Source organism: Peromyscus leucopus, chromosome 14 (assembly GCF_004664715.2).
Source record: "Peromyscus leucopus breed LL Stock chromosome 14, UCI_PerLeu_2.1, whole genome shotgun sequence".
Classification (NCBI taxonomy): domain Eukaryota; kingdom Metazoa; phylum Chordata; class Mammalia; order Rodentia; family Cricetidae; genus Peromyscus; species Peromyscus leucopus.
Window position 1 is genome coordinate 29,590,438 of NC_051075.1, and position 14,147 is coordinate 29,604,584.

General features: G+C 33.2%; 1 protein-coding gene across 11 annotated transcripts in view; it reads left to right on the forward strand.

The window, feature by feature from the left end:
* Lrfn5 (leucine rich repeat and fibronectin type III domain containing 5) overlaps positions 1 to 14,147 on the forward strand; it is a 284,027-nt gene that overhangs the window by 136,284 nt on the left and 133,596 nt on the right. The window lies entirely within an intron of this gene.

Here is a 14,147-nt window from a genome sequence, read left to right on the forward strand (position 1 = left end):
AAAATTGAATACTTGATTTTGAAGTGTGAAATTAGATGGCATAGTTAACTTCAGTAACAGAGTTTTGACGCAAACCTCTTTCTAGAATTGTTAAAGAGATGGTAATGAAAGATGGCAAATAAAACATGCAGTTGGGATTGCTGATGTGAGCTCCCTTTGTCCTGTTGGCCAATGATCACCTCTCCCATCACTGTTGAACAACCACACATACTGGATAAGCTGTGACATTGCATAGTGGTAATTTGATTCCATGTCTAATTAAGCTCACTTTTGGACTTGGTAATATTCAAGGAGTAATTGACTTGGCATAAAAATGAATCTCCATCATAAGTTTGACATCCCCAAGCCAGGAGCATGGCTCTAAAGATGAGGACTCAGTGTTGCTTTCTACTCATCTACCTCTTACAAGGTGTTTATTTGTTTTCTTTTTTCACTTCCTCCTGATGCCAGGGAAGCTTAAATCTGTGATAAGAATCAAGCTTTTCTTTTGAGAACTTGCATGCACATAAGGATTGCTATGATAAGTTTTGAAGCTTTAACAGACTGTTTAATATCTGAAAAACAAATAACATTTTAACATCTACTTACTTATTTATGACTTGAGGATAGAATTCCATTAAAACAAATAAGCACCTCTCAGATAATTTCAATGCTTCCTACAGTAATGATTCCAACACAGAAATAATCCACAATTTAAAAACCTGACTTTATTATTTATGAAGTAAAATAAAGATAAATATTAATATAACAATGATTTTCTTTGTCAAAAGACGACTTGTAATAGAGCACTCACCACTGGAAACTTTAAAATGAAGTTTCTGCTTTATCCAGTTTAATTGTTAAACATTTCCAGTCTGTCTTATATTCATGTTTAAAATAAAACAGTAGATTCCCCAAAGTTTGGATAAGGTTTTTTTAAAGATTGATTGTGTGTGGCTTGCACAGCTATAATGAGAGCACATCTCTGGCATTGATGGATGTTCTTTATGTAGTTAGATAAAAATGCTTCCTTGTGGAAAACAGCAACAAGAAAAAGTCATAAGATACAGTGATTCCAAAGGAACCTTGACAGATACCTGAATTGCTGGGTAGGTTTATGATTCTCTAGCTATCATAACATGATTCTGTTCAAAGCATAGAGAGAATGTTCAGAATGTTTAGTGTGTTTTAGGAAAGCTTTTAGACTGGACATCCTAGTTGCTGACTGTTTAGAGACAAAATTCAGAAAGGTGGGCAGTTAAGGGTACTGGTTTCACAAATTTTATAAAACCTCAATATGGAAAGTGAAGACTGGTGATGAAAATGTTGAAGAAAATGTCATGGAAGAATCATGAAATATATATTATTCACTTTTAACTTGTCCTATTATATTATTATAATTTATTTTTGAACATGATGTCTATGAGAATTAACCAGGATTTTCAGTTCTTGTATATTTTAAAGCACAAAAATTAAGTTCATTCTATAGACTTAGACATGTGTTTCAGATATATAAGAAAATGTGGCTTTTTAACTCTTGGGATGATGATCTTTTTAAAGTCACCTTCATAAATAAATTTAAACATGAAAAATTCACTTTGGTTCATATTTTGGATAATAGAAGAACAAATTTCGGCCAATCTATAGAAAACTAACCAAAAAAATCAATATTTAAATATTTAATGGTCTTCTTTGTATCCAAAATATCAACAATGAAAACAGTGAGTAAATATCAGATTTACTCTAGAAAGTATGACATCTTTCAACGGATGGGTAGACAAAACTCTATGATACCCATACAAAATGAAATAACATTAAATTATACATAAGAAATAAACAAAGGTGACAGTTGAGATGAAATAGAAAGAGGTCATCATGTTAAATGAAATAGGTTAGGCAAACCAGAGATAAGCAAATACTGTGTGATCTCATTGACATGTAGAATTGATGCATTGTAGATGTCAGAGAAGCAGCTGGTATAATGAAGAAAATCGGAGGCCCGAGAAGAAAATCAGGAAATAGCAAATATTGATCATTAGGTACTGCGGTTAGATTACATAGGAGTAAAAAATTATAGTTTGTTACTACAGAGCATGGATACTGTGTACAGCAGAAACTTATTTCAGAGCTGAAGGACCAAAATTTGAAAGTTTTCACCATGGAGAAACAATGAAATTTTATGGTAATAGATGAACACAAATTAAACAGAACATTATACAACGTCTTACCAGAAACATCAGAGGGAATCCCATTTATATGCACAGTTGTTTTTTACTTTTATGCATTAGTAAAAATAAATTGATAGGACTTGTAAGATCACTCTACAGGTAAAGTTACTTAGTGTTCAGACCTACTGACTTAAATTGTATCCCACATTGAAAGGAGAGAATCGCCTAGAGGTGGCAGTACATGCCTTGGAGCCTAGTGCCTATGGTGAGACACTTTGCCAGCCTTGGTGCAGGGAGGATGGGCTTGGACCTGCCTCATTCGAATGTACCAGAATCTGCTGACTCCCCATGGGAGAACTTACCTTGGAAGAGGTGGGAATAGGGAGTAGTTGAGGGGGGAAGCCTTGGGGACAGGAGGAGGGAGGGCAGGGAAATCTGTGGTTGGTATGTAAAATGAATAGAAAATCTCTTAATGACAATAAAAAATAAAAATAATAAAGAAAAAACCAACAGCATTTGGGAGGCAGAGGTGAATCTCTATGAGTTTGAGTTCAAGGCCAGCCTAGTGTACAGAGTGAGTTTCTAGACAGCCAGGGCTACACATAGAAACTGTTTTGAAAAACTCAAAAAAGAAAAAAGAAAAAAAAAAGACAGACCCACATTCTGAAGCTGTACTACCCTGAATCTTTAGTGTACTAGGGTACCACAAGCACAAGTCTACACTCACATAAACACATGTCATTTCCACACATGAACATACTAAGACACCAATAATAATAAATTAAATTATGTTATAATGATTTTATAAAGAAGAATAATATGACAGAAGATTAAAGTATAAGTGATACATAAACATAGCACACTGTTTAAAAAGATAATATAATATCCCTGGGAATCTTTATGAAGGGTGAGAAAACCCAGAGATTCTCATCTTCCTAATATTAAATGTCTTGTTATATGCTCTGGGCCTACAAGTCTTTTCACCTTAATGTTAATTATAAATTAAGCATTTCTAAAATTCTGAATGAGTAGAAGCTTACAGAAAGTTGAACCAAGTGTGAATATAGAAATAAGCTTCACTAGAATTGTACTCTTATCACATGAATGCAAATATCTAAATGACTACATTATGTCCTCCAAAAAGTGTGCAAATGAAACCCAAAGACCCTGCTCAATGCTTCCAATTTTTATTGTTGCTACTTTCTTTTTCATATTTTAAATAAATTCTTATACTATTTGAATATGATTACATATATGTTTTTACTTTTTTCATTAGATTGAAAACTGTTTGCAATTCCTTTATTAATCGTTTTACTTGACTCTTAGTAAGACTAAAATTTGTGTGAGGATTTGTTTTTCTCTCAGATTTCATTCCTGGTGCAATCCTGAGCTAGTCCTAATTTTAGGTATCATATTTCCTACAACATCATGGGAACTTGTTGAAAAGGCATATATGTCATACTAAACTCTTTGTGGATTTGTTTGGCCCCACACATCCCTCTAAATCAATAGCTATTGTTTTAATTTCAATAATGTAATGTGTTATTAAGCACTAACATCTCATACTTGAGGATGATAATAGAATTCTCCACACCTAAATGACACAGGCTGATAAGACACAGGTAACACACAGGACAATTTCAATGCTACCCACCTAAGATGAGGTGGAAAGAGGAGGACTATAGGTCTCACCTAACCCCTTCCTACAGTGGGGTTCACAATGACAATCTTCCTTGTTATAAAAAGCCATTTACTAATAGGGCCCCAAGCTGCAGAAAAAGAGCCTAGATTTTAGGAAATGTCCATGTAATGAGGAAAATGTGTCAACTGCTTTTTTGTGTATTTTTTAGAGTATGCATATTTGTATGAGTGTGTGCATGCACCTCTGACACGCTTCCTTTTGTGAATTAATTGAACTATCCTTCTTTAACATGGAAGAAATATATTTTGCAACATAGTGACTATTTCAAACTTTGCTTTCATCTATTGTGTAATATAGAAATAAAATTAGATTTAGAGTACAATTCAGTTCTGTTTCATCTGTTTCTATCCTGGTAACTGATAGTCCCAATATTGTTTATTGAAGAATCTGTCCTTTTTAATTAAGTTGAAATTCAAATTGTGACATGCACATCTTTCATATATGCATGAACATATCTTGATGTTATTTTATTTCATTGCTCTGTTTATCACATCTGCACAAATAGCATGCAACAGTACAATAATTCTATTTGTCATGTACGTTTCCATAGATTAGGAAATGAATTATCTGTACCTTTTCTTCATTTTCAGCATTGTTCAACTAGTGCTCAATATTTAAACTTATTTTTCAATTTTCATAGTAGACAAGAAAGAGTGTTAAAATTTATATTGTAAATTTTACTGGTGCCATGTACATTACATGCTTACTTTAGTTTGGTAATGGGATATTTTATTATTTTTAAAATAATAAGTATCTCAATGATTTTCTTCAGGTTCTACAGTAAGCCTTATCTCCTGCTGACTGGGCTTTTAAAAAGAGGCTTTGTTTTGAAACTGGCTGACAAGCTACGCTGACCTTAGTTACCATGACTTCTATAGAGCTCCACCCTGGCATTAACAGTTCCAATAATTTCTAGTTTGTACACTGTGCAATCAAATATAATGAAACTTCATGCCTCCCATTTTGTGTACAGTCATATGCTTTGTGTACCAGATGAAATGAATTTAAGTGAGGTATAGTTGTATGTGCAATGCCTATGATAATATTCTTCAATATTACATTCTTCAATGTAATATCATTATTATCTATTGAATGGGAGCTCTACTAAACTGGTAAACATAAATAAGCTAAATAGTGATCAGAACCACTCATGTTTTCTATAACTTTTCTCTTTCTTGCTATTAATTAATTAACTAATTAATTAATCAATTTGAATTGAGGTTGTGTTATATAGCCTTAAATAGCCTTGAATTTACTATGAAGTTCTAGCAGGTCTAAAATATACTATAATTCTATATGTCTGTTTTAATTTTTCTGGTTTTTTTTTCAAATAGATAGATTGAACCTATGGCCTCCCACATGTTAAGCAAGTGCTCTAACTCTGAGCTTTATCTCAAGACTTTCTGTATCTTTAGATGGACTACTTTTATGTTTTGACATCCTCCATTGCTTTTGTAAGCAATCAATTGCCAAGAACCAATGTTAATGGTACTGTAACCCACATTGTCCCACGAGTCATCTTTTACATAATGAATGTTGTTTGGTAACTATTTCAGTTGTCAGCTTTCACTTTTAATGGATCTAATGTTTGGATTCTACTACCCTAACTCTGTTTCCATGTCTGTAAAAGTTACTCCCAGCTTCATTGGAGCCAATGTTAAACTTGTATGATAGAAATTCTCAGGATCTACTCTTGGGAAGACATGTTATTAACTAACTGATCAGTGTCTCAGGACATGATGGCATTTGTTTTAATAGACTTTTCCCCAAGTTCTGTTCTTACTCTCTTTTTTGATAATTAGATATGAAATTATAATAGCTTAAAATAACATCATCAGTTTCCTTTGTATTCTAAATCTAGAAGGAAATAGAAAATAAATCAGTAAGGACATGCATAAATATACTTCTTAATTTAACAGAATTTCAGAAAAGTATACATTTTCCTTAGCAATTAGAGGATTGGGGGCTAAGAAAAGACTATTTCTATCACTTTTTCTAACTCATGTTTCTCTTTATTGGAATTTATCTTTTTTCAGTGCTGTAACTTTCCCAAATTAATACTGCTTGGGACTGACTCTTTTATAGGTTAAATGTCTTTTCTTTATTTACTTGATCTTATTCCTCCCTACACTGGTGTCTATTCTCATCAGCAGGCTCATATTGTTATAGTTTCATGCCTTAGAGAAACTTTCAGTGTTATTATTTTATTACCACATATAATACAGAAAAATTTATGAAACTCATGTACATGTTAGAAACTACAATATGAACACATATTCAACCACTACTCAGCGGACTATTGTCATGATGCCTTGCACCTCAGTCTCCCTTATTATCCTTTGTCTCAAAAGCTAAATGTTTAATAATGGTCTATGATAGAGATAACTCATTTTCTTTCAGGATTTTATTTTATAACAATACATTTATAACTAATATGTATCTGTTGCATGCTGGGGTGATAAATCATATTTTTTTCCAAATTCATACTAGCTTTGTATGCATGGAATGTATTCTACTTGGTGATATGATATAATTCTTTATATGCATTTGTTGTTTAACTTGCTAGTACCATAATGAGAATTTTGCATATATACTAAGGAGATCTGCTACTCTATATTTTTGTTTGTTCACTTTTGTTTGTTCTTATGAAATTAGTTAATAAAGAGTTTTCTGCATCCTGGCCAAGTAAATAACAACATACTATGACTTGAGATCCTACATCTGGATTTAGGAATAGGATAAGACTGCCATGTAGAATGATTTAAGAATTTTTCCTTTAATTTAATTTTTCTCTCACTCCTGATGGAAGTCTTACATTTGTTCTAAAACAATGTGTGTTTCCATGCTCTGGATGTCTTCAACATTTTCTCTTTACCTTTGGTTCTCTTTAGTTTGCACACTGTTTTTCCTAGGTAAGGTTTTATTTTCTTTCTTTTGTCATTCTTGATTTGTGGGGATTGCTAAACTGACAACAACATCTGTCATTTGGTGTTTGTTTTTAAATAAAATAAAAAAAACTCTGCCACATATTTCTTGTTCACTCTTTCCTGATAAAGTTCTATTTACAAAGTATTTACTTTTGATACTATTTCTTCGTTCTCATGTAAGCTGTTTGTTTTTCCGTTATCTGAATCTTTAATTAAACATATTGTTTTTATTGTTCTATATTCATGTTTAATGATTATGCCTAGGACTATTTTCAGTTGATTTAATTAAAGGCATTCTTTTTAATTATTTCTTAGAATTTTTAATTCTCTTCTTATCCATTTCTTGTGTTGTCTTCTCAATGTTGTAGGGATCATAACACATTAGTCCCAGTTGAGTTTTCTCCATGATAATTTCAAAATCCTGAACTATCCTATTTTCATTCTTGCTCTGTCATGTAGATTCTTCCTCTTGCCTTTTTAATGTATCATGTAGTTTTATTTAATGTCAGACATTGTATATGGTGATGAATTATGTTCAATTAGTTACATATAGGTTCTGTTTAAAATATTCTGTCATTTTACTAATGACGAATGAATTCAAGTGACTCTGTGCATGACTAGTTTTTTTGGATTCGTTGTTTTTGAATGGAAAGTTCTTTAAAGCATTTGCCAAATTTTTCAAACAATTACTTTTTTTTACTGATATATGAAAAATCTGAGTGTGTTATAGATGTTAAAAATGCCATATCTTGCCGGGCAGTGGTGGCGCACGCCTTTAATCCCAGCACTTGGGAGGCAGAGGCAGGCGTATCTCTGTGAGTTCGAGGCCAGCCTGGTCTCCAAAGCGAGTTCCAGGAAAGACGCAAAGCTACACAGAGAAACCCTGTCTCAAAAAACTAAAAAAAAAAAAAAAAAGCCATATCTTACTCAGGAGTGCTTTTTAAATTTAAGCAGATTTTTTTTTCCCTTATATGGTTCTCCAGTTGACACATATATAATGCACACACACACACACACACACACACACAGAGAGAGACACCCCCCCCACACACACTCAGACACATACTAACAATGCACAAAGACATTGGGAAAATCTAGGGACTGCAGCTGAATAAAGCTCATATAAGGGTCATCAAGAGTAACATTGCCCACCTCTTTTGATACAGGATCAGTCTTTGGACTGAAGCTCAGACAGCAGGTTAAACTGGCTGCCAATCAAGCCTCCGGAAAACTCCTGTCTCTGCTTCCCTAGGACTTGGATTACTAGCACACCCTAGGACACCAGGGTTTTTACATGGGTATAAATCCATAGGGATGCATTTCCCAGCCATTGTGTTTAAAAATACATATGCATTTTGAAATTATCTGTAGGCATTCTTTTTGGCGTGCCTTTTCAATGTCCTTCTTATGTGAGGTCTGAGATTCCCGTTATGGTTTATAGTGCACGTTAGGGTAGGTATAGGTGTTTTTTTTTTTTCCTTTTTCCTTTTGTTGACATTATTTCTTTATCAGCATTATGGAGATAATAATTATGGTGTGCCTTGGCTTACTTTTTGTAATTATTTCCCTGAGAGTTTATTAAATTTCAGTCTTGCATGTCTTGGTTTCTGAGCGTTTTAAAATTGTTTTCAGCTACTGAAGCCGCCATTACTTCAATGTCCTTCTTGCTCCTTCCTTTTGTAGGGCTTTTGTGACAAGGTAGGTTCTTTGACAGCTTCTCAACACACTGACAAGCACAGCTTAGTGCGTCTTTGTTTTTGCTCATTTAATCCCACTGTATTTTTTTTTTCTGAGTGTCTCATTTTTTTCACTTTCACTGCTAATTTGCTGTTGTCTCAAAACATTTCTTCATTCTGTCTCAAACTGCAATAAATTTCATCTTGGGTGCTAATTCATTCTGGGTGTGCATTGTTCATACACGGAAGTTTCCTTTGGTCAGTTCTCTCCTCTTGGGAATCATGCTTTCTCCTGTCATCTCGTCATCTCTGCTTGCTAGTTCTACCACGGCTCTCATTTCTTCATTCTGGATTATGGAGATTCCCCAACTTCAGTGACAGTTTCTTACTTTCAGCAGTCTTGGTAGTACTTAGCTAGACACCATGCATAATGAATTAAATGAAGATTAAATTCTGTTTTTTTTCAATGCATCTACCTTCATGACTGCAAACATAGTCTAGTACCCTGAACTTCTGATTTTCTACGTCTTGTGCAAAACTGTTGTGCTCTCTATGCTTCAAAACTACCGTGTCCCTTTGTGTCACCCTTCCAGTGTTGTGAATAAAGTGCAAACTTCCTCAGGCAGGAGAGGCAGTTTCAAAGAGAATCTGTTGCCTATCTTTCTCTATCATTTGCAGTTCTGCACTCCATTCTATCAACGTAGGAAAAGTGTTGTCTGTTTTTTTCTATCACATTGTCATATTGTCTATTTTTTCTAGCTGTTTAAAAAACAAGAGAAGGAATATTGGTTCCTTTAATGCCATCATAACTGGAAGCAAAAATCTCTATTTTTGCCTTAATATTTTTAGTGAATTTTAAGTTCATGAGTACTTTACTATTTATTCATTTCAACTTTTTGTTTTTTCTTTGAATACTTATAACATTGTTTATTGTTCTTATTTAGATTTTGTCCACCTCACCCCTGCTCCTCTGTGTGTTATTTTAGAAAGGTTATCTCTCAGTTGCCTAAACTTGTATTATGCTGTTATATTTATTCTTTGATCTCCATTGTACTGATATACTGATATGTGTGCCATCATATCTGTATGTCTCTTCCAAGATTATTTACAGAATCCCAACCCCAGGGTATAATAGTGTTTAGAGAAGAAATCTTTGGATAGATGAAGTCATGAGGATGGGGCTTTGGGAATCAGATCAATGCCCTTATAACAAAAGAAAAAAGAATCTCTCTCTCTCTCTCTCTCTCTCTCTCTCTCTCTCTCTCTCTCTCTCTTTCACTCTCTCTTTCTGCTTCTCTCTGTCTCTCTCCCTTTTGCTGTATCCTCACCCAATAAAGATGCAGAGAACAGGCAGTTAGCTACTTGCAAGTTTGGAGAAAAGCCTCCTCTCAAAAAGAAATCAAACCCATTTGGAACTCTATCCTAAAGAACAACAGAAAATACTGTTATTTGGTTTAAGCTACATTGTCAATTGCATTTTACTATGGCATCCCTAGAAAAACTGCATGTTAAAAAATTTAATGTGTTAGAGTTAAGAGATATATCCCTGAATATTGCTTTTCGTGCTATTCAGAAGACAGTTCTGAGAATCCAGTTACATGGAGAATAATTCTACTCATTATCTCTCTGAGTCAACTTACTTTCTGTGTAGTGTTTGATGGAGATGGTTTCTCACAATTCTTGGTGACCATAGCATGGTGCTCCAAAATATCTCTTTTAGGAAAGTGACTACTTTGAGCTTATGGTGATTGGAAAGAAGGGAAGGTAAAGGCCCCTGCCTTCCCTTAATTTTTCTGAAAGCGGTATGCAAGTTTCCAAAGTAAAAACTTCTTCAACTTCTCTGACATCAAGGGAAAATGAAAAATAACTCCTAAAGAGAACTCTAGGTCTTTATTTCTATGTGAAGTTACAGTGATACAGAATTGTGCAGAGGAGTCTCCATCTGCACAATTCACCATCAGCCTTTTGTCTCCTTGTCTGGTTAATTCTCTAAATGTTTATTCATTGTCAAAGCCAGAATTCAAAGCTATCTTTTTGAGAAACATGCATTTTTTTGTGAGAACACACACACACACACACACACACACACACACGCACGCACGCACACACGCACGCATGCACGCACACGCAAAAGCGCGCCCCCACACACATGGGGACTTGGGAAGTGGGGAGAAGAAGAGAATTTAATAAAAATATACGTGTAACTTTTTTTACTTTTTATGTCTTATTTAAGTGTTTGCATTTGGTGGTGCAGGGTATATTTAGGGCTTCATGGAAGTCAGGCAAGTGCTGAATCACTAAACAACCATCTTAGCCCTTGTCTCCTCTTTAAAATGTCTGTGTTAACCAAGATTATATGAAAGCTGTAGGAAAAATTATCTTGTTATATTTTTAAAATTTCTAACTTCTCTTTTGAAAATCTAAACTAATCTATTAGATTTTAAATTGTAATTCACAGATGTGTGTTTTAAGTTTTTGAAAATTCTAAAACAGGTTACTTAATTTGTGGCTAATATCATTTAAATTTGTGTTATTTTTCATGTGGAATAATGAATTTATATATTAATACATTTTTAATTGAAATAGAATTACATAACCATTGCTCCTATATCAGATTAAATAACCTTTGCCTTTTCCTTTCCCCAATTCCTCCCATGTGTCTGCTCAAATTTATGGATTTTTTTTACTATTATTGTTACAAACACACACACACACACAGTATATGTTTTCACTAATATATAAAAATACACCTTGCTGAGTCCATTTTTGTTTTTTGTGTGTATATGGATTCAGAGCTGACGATTTTGTATTGGATCACAAAAGGGAGCTTATCCCTGGAAGAGGTCAATTCTCATTCCAGCACTAATTAGTTGCTTATAGGTTTTATCTAGGGTTGGTGCCCATGACTATTTCCCCCTTCTACATTAATGTGTCTATTGATATTGCCATTGTTCCAGTCTTTCTTATGTAGCGAGCTGTTTCTAGAAAAGACTGTTTCACAATCAACTTCCTGCTATGTTAGCTCTTATATTCCTCCCTCCCCTCCATTGTGATATTCTCTGAAAAAGACACAGGTGTAATGTAGATTTGTCCATTGTTACTGGGATCTCCATTACCCATTGATCTCTGCATTATGACCAGTTGTAATTTTCTGTAATGATCATCTGCTGTAGAGAAAAGCTTCTTTGATATAAGTGGGTATACTTATATCTGAAGATTCAGAACTAGAAACAGCAGAAAAAAGATGCAGAGTTTGACTTTCTGGGTCTGCATTACCTCCCTAGATATAATCTTTTCTAATTCTGTGCATTTTCCTGCAAATTTCATAATTTCTTGTTTCTTTACAGAGGAATAGTGTTCCATTGTGTACACGTATCACATTTTCATTATTGATTCATTGGGTAAGGACTTTTGAGCTGTTTTCCTCTTCTAGCTGTTGTGAAAAGGCAGAAATGTGCATATCCAAGAAAGTATCTGTGGAGTAGGAGGTCAAGTGCTTTGGCAATATGACAAGGGGTAGAATAACTGCATCGTAGAATAGATTTAGTTTTACTTTTTAAATCTTTCTTCATATTGATTTCCACCCTATTAAATTCTTAGTAATTCTTATTTAATTCATATTGTCTTTCCTTACTCAGGTAGAAACCTTTCAGTACCATTTTGAAGTGAAAGATAATTTCATAAGTCCTGATCTGACTAAAAAGAGGACTACTTTAGATACACTAAGCCTTCTGACCTTTTCTAATTTTAGCTTTAGTATTAATGTATGTCACTCATTATTTGCCTCTAAATCTGCTAAAATGGACATATGATTTGTAGTATCTAACTAGAAAGACATTCTGATGGTAAACATTTATTGACTGCAATACACATGGTACCTTTTTTATACAAAATGCAATATTGAATTGCAAGCCATTTTACTTTATATTTATGCTTGATTTTTTTGTAGTTTAATGTGTACCTATTCTTTAGGATATGGTGCCTTGTTTGTAGTATTGGGCAATTGTAAAACTCCACCTCTTTTCATGTTGCAGAACTGTGTATGACTGAAATAAATTTGAAAACCTTGTCAGTAAAGGTATCTGAGCATGCAGTTTTCACTGTGAATGATCTGGGTTTATTCATATATTTTATAATTTTTGGTGCTTAGAGAACTAGGGTTTTCCATTTGTGTTCCAAAGGCTGATGCTTTTTTCTAGAAATTTTGATCATTAAGACAAATGTAATAACTATTCTCAATTAATTATGTGAGATACATATTTGTTCCCATGCTAATATTCATGATAGTTTTCCTTTTTTTTGTTTCTCATCTTTGAATTTCTGCTTTCTCTTTTTATCCCTCTTCTTTCTTGATATCACCTATGATTTATAAACTACTTTTACCTTTTAGAGGAAAAACTGCTGTCTTGACTTTATTTTGGTATTTGTTTTTTCTATTCCATAATTTCAGCTCTTATAATTTTATTTCCTTCATCAATTTTTCATGATTTATTTGGTATAACTTCCTTACACTACACTAGCTTGAATTTTTTGGCACTGTCCAGATTTCTTTAATCATATCAAATACAATGTCAGCTTTGTTTCATCTAAAGACCAGATTAATTTCAACTTATATTAGTAGTATGTAATACTGAATAAACATTTTTTTCAAGTGTTTAGAATAGTAAATAAAATAACTTCCTATCAATTGATTGTTTAGAATCACTTCTTGTTTTACAACAGTTGATTGCTATAAAGCTTAGCTGGTTTTGCAATCTTTATGAATCCTTTAAGTAGCTTTTTAAGATTACTTTATAGACTATATGATAGTCAAAATATAATGTATCCCATAAATGTGCTTATACTTCACATGAATTTATTCAATTAAAGCTGTAGATTATTTGATTCAAACTTACATTTGCTCTTGTGTTCTTTCCTTTGGTTCTTTTAACAGCAGAGAAATATGCATTAAACTTTCCAGATATCAATTTAGGTTTACCAGTTACTCTGTATATGAAACAATTCAATTTCATTTAAAGCTAGGCAGTCTAAAGGATGCTTAAAGTATACTGACTTCCAAATGATTACCATTTGAGCTGACATCATATGTATAATGATTTGTGCCTTGATTTGATTATTTAATTATTTTTTTCAAAACAAGTTTTAAGCCATTCTAACTCTGCTGAAATTCTAGCTCAGATTCTCAATGAAACATAAATTATGAAATACATGCACTATTCATCCTTTTGAAGTAAGGTGAGCTATGTATTTATCATACAAAATTTTCTGTGACTGTAGATGATAAGCAACAAAAGCAGATTTAAGTTAAAAGTACATATGTCATGTGTTAATGGATTTACTTGCTTGTTAGTCATATTCAATAATAAAATATGATCAGCTGGTAATGGGTCCTAACAACTGCAGCATTTCTCATATTGTATAATTTGTCAGAATGACATTATTTAATTTTTCCAAAATATGACTCTGTTCCCATACTTTGAGTAAAAACACTTCATGACTAAATATGAGATATTTTTTTCTATTTTTTTTTGCTGCAGTTATCTCACTTTTGAAATGTTTCCTCTCAATATCACAGAATACCTTTCCGGTTAGTTGGTGATACTTCATTTCAATCAAGAAGTGTGTTTTACCATACTTCCAAGGTGGTATTTGTGAAACCGATGAGGATTTATCTGTGAAACTTAACTCATCTGAG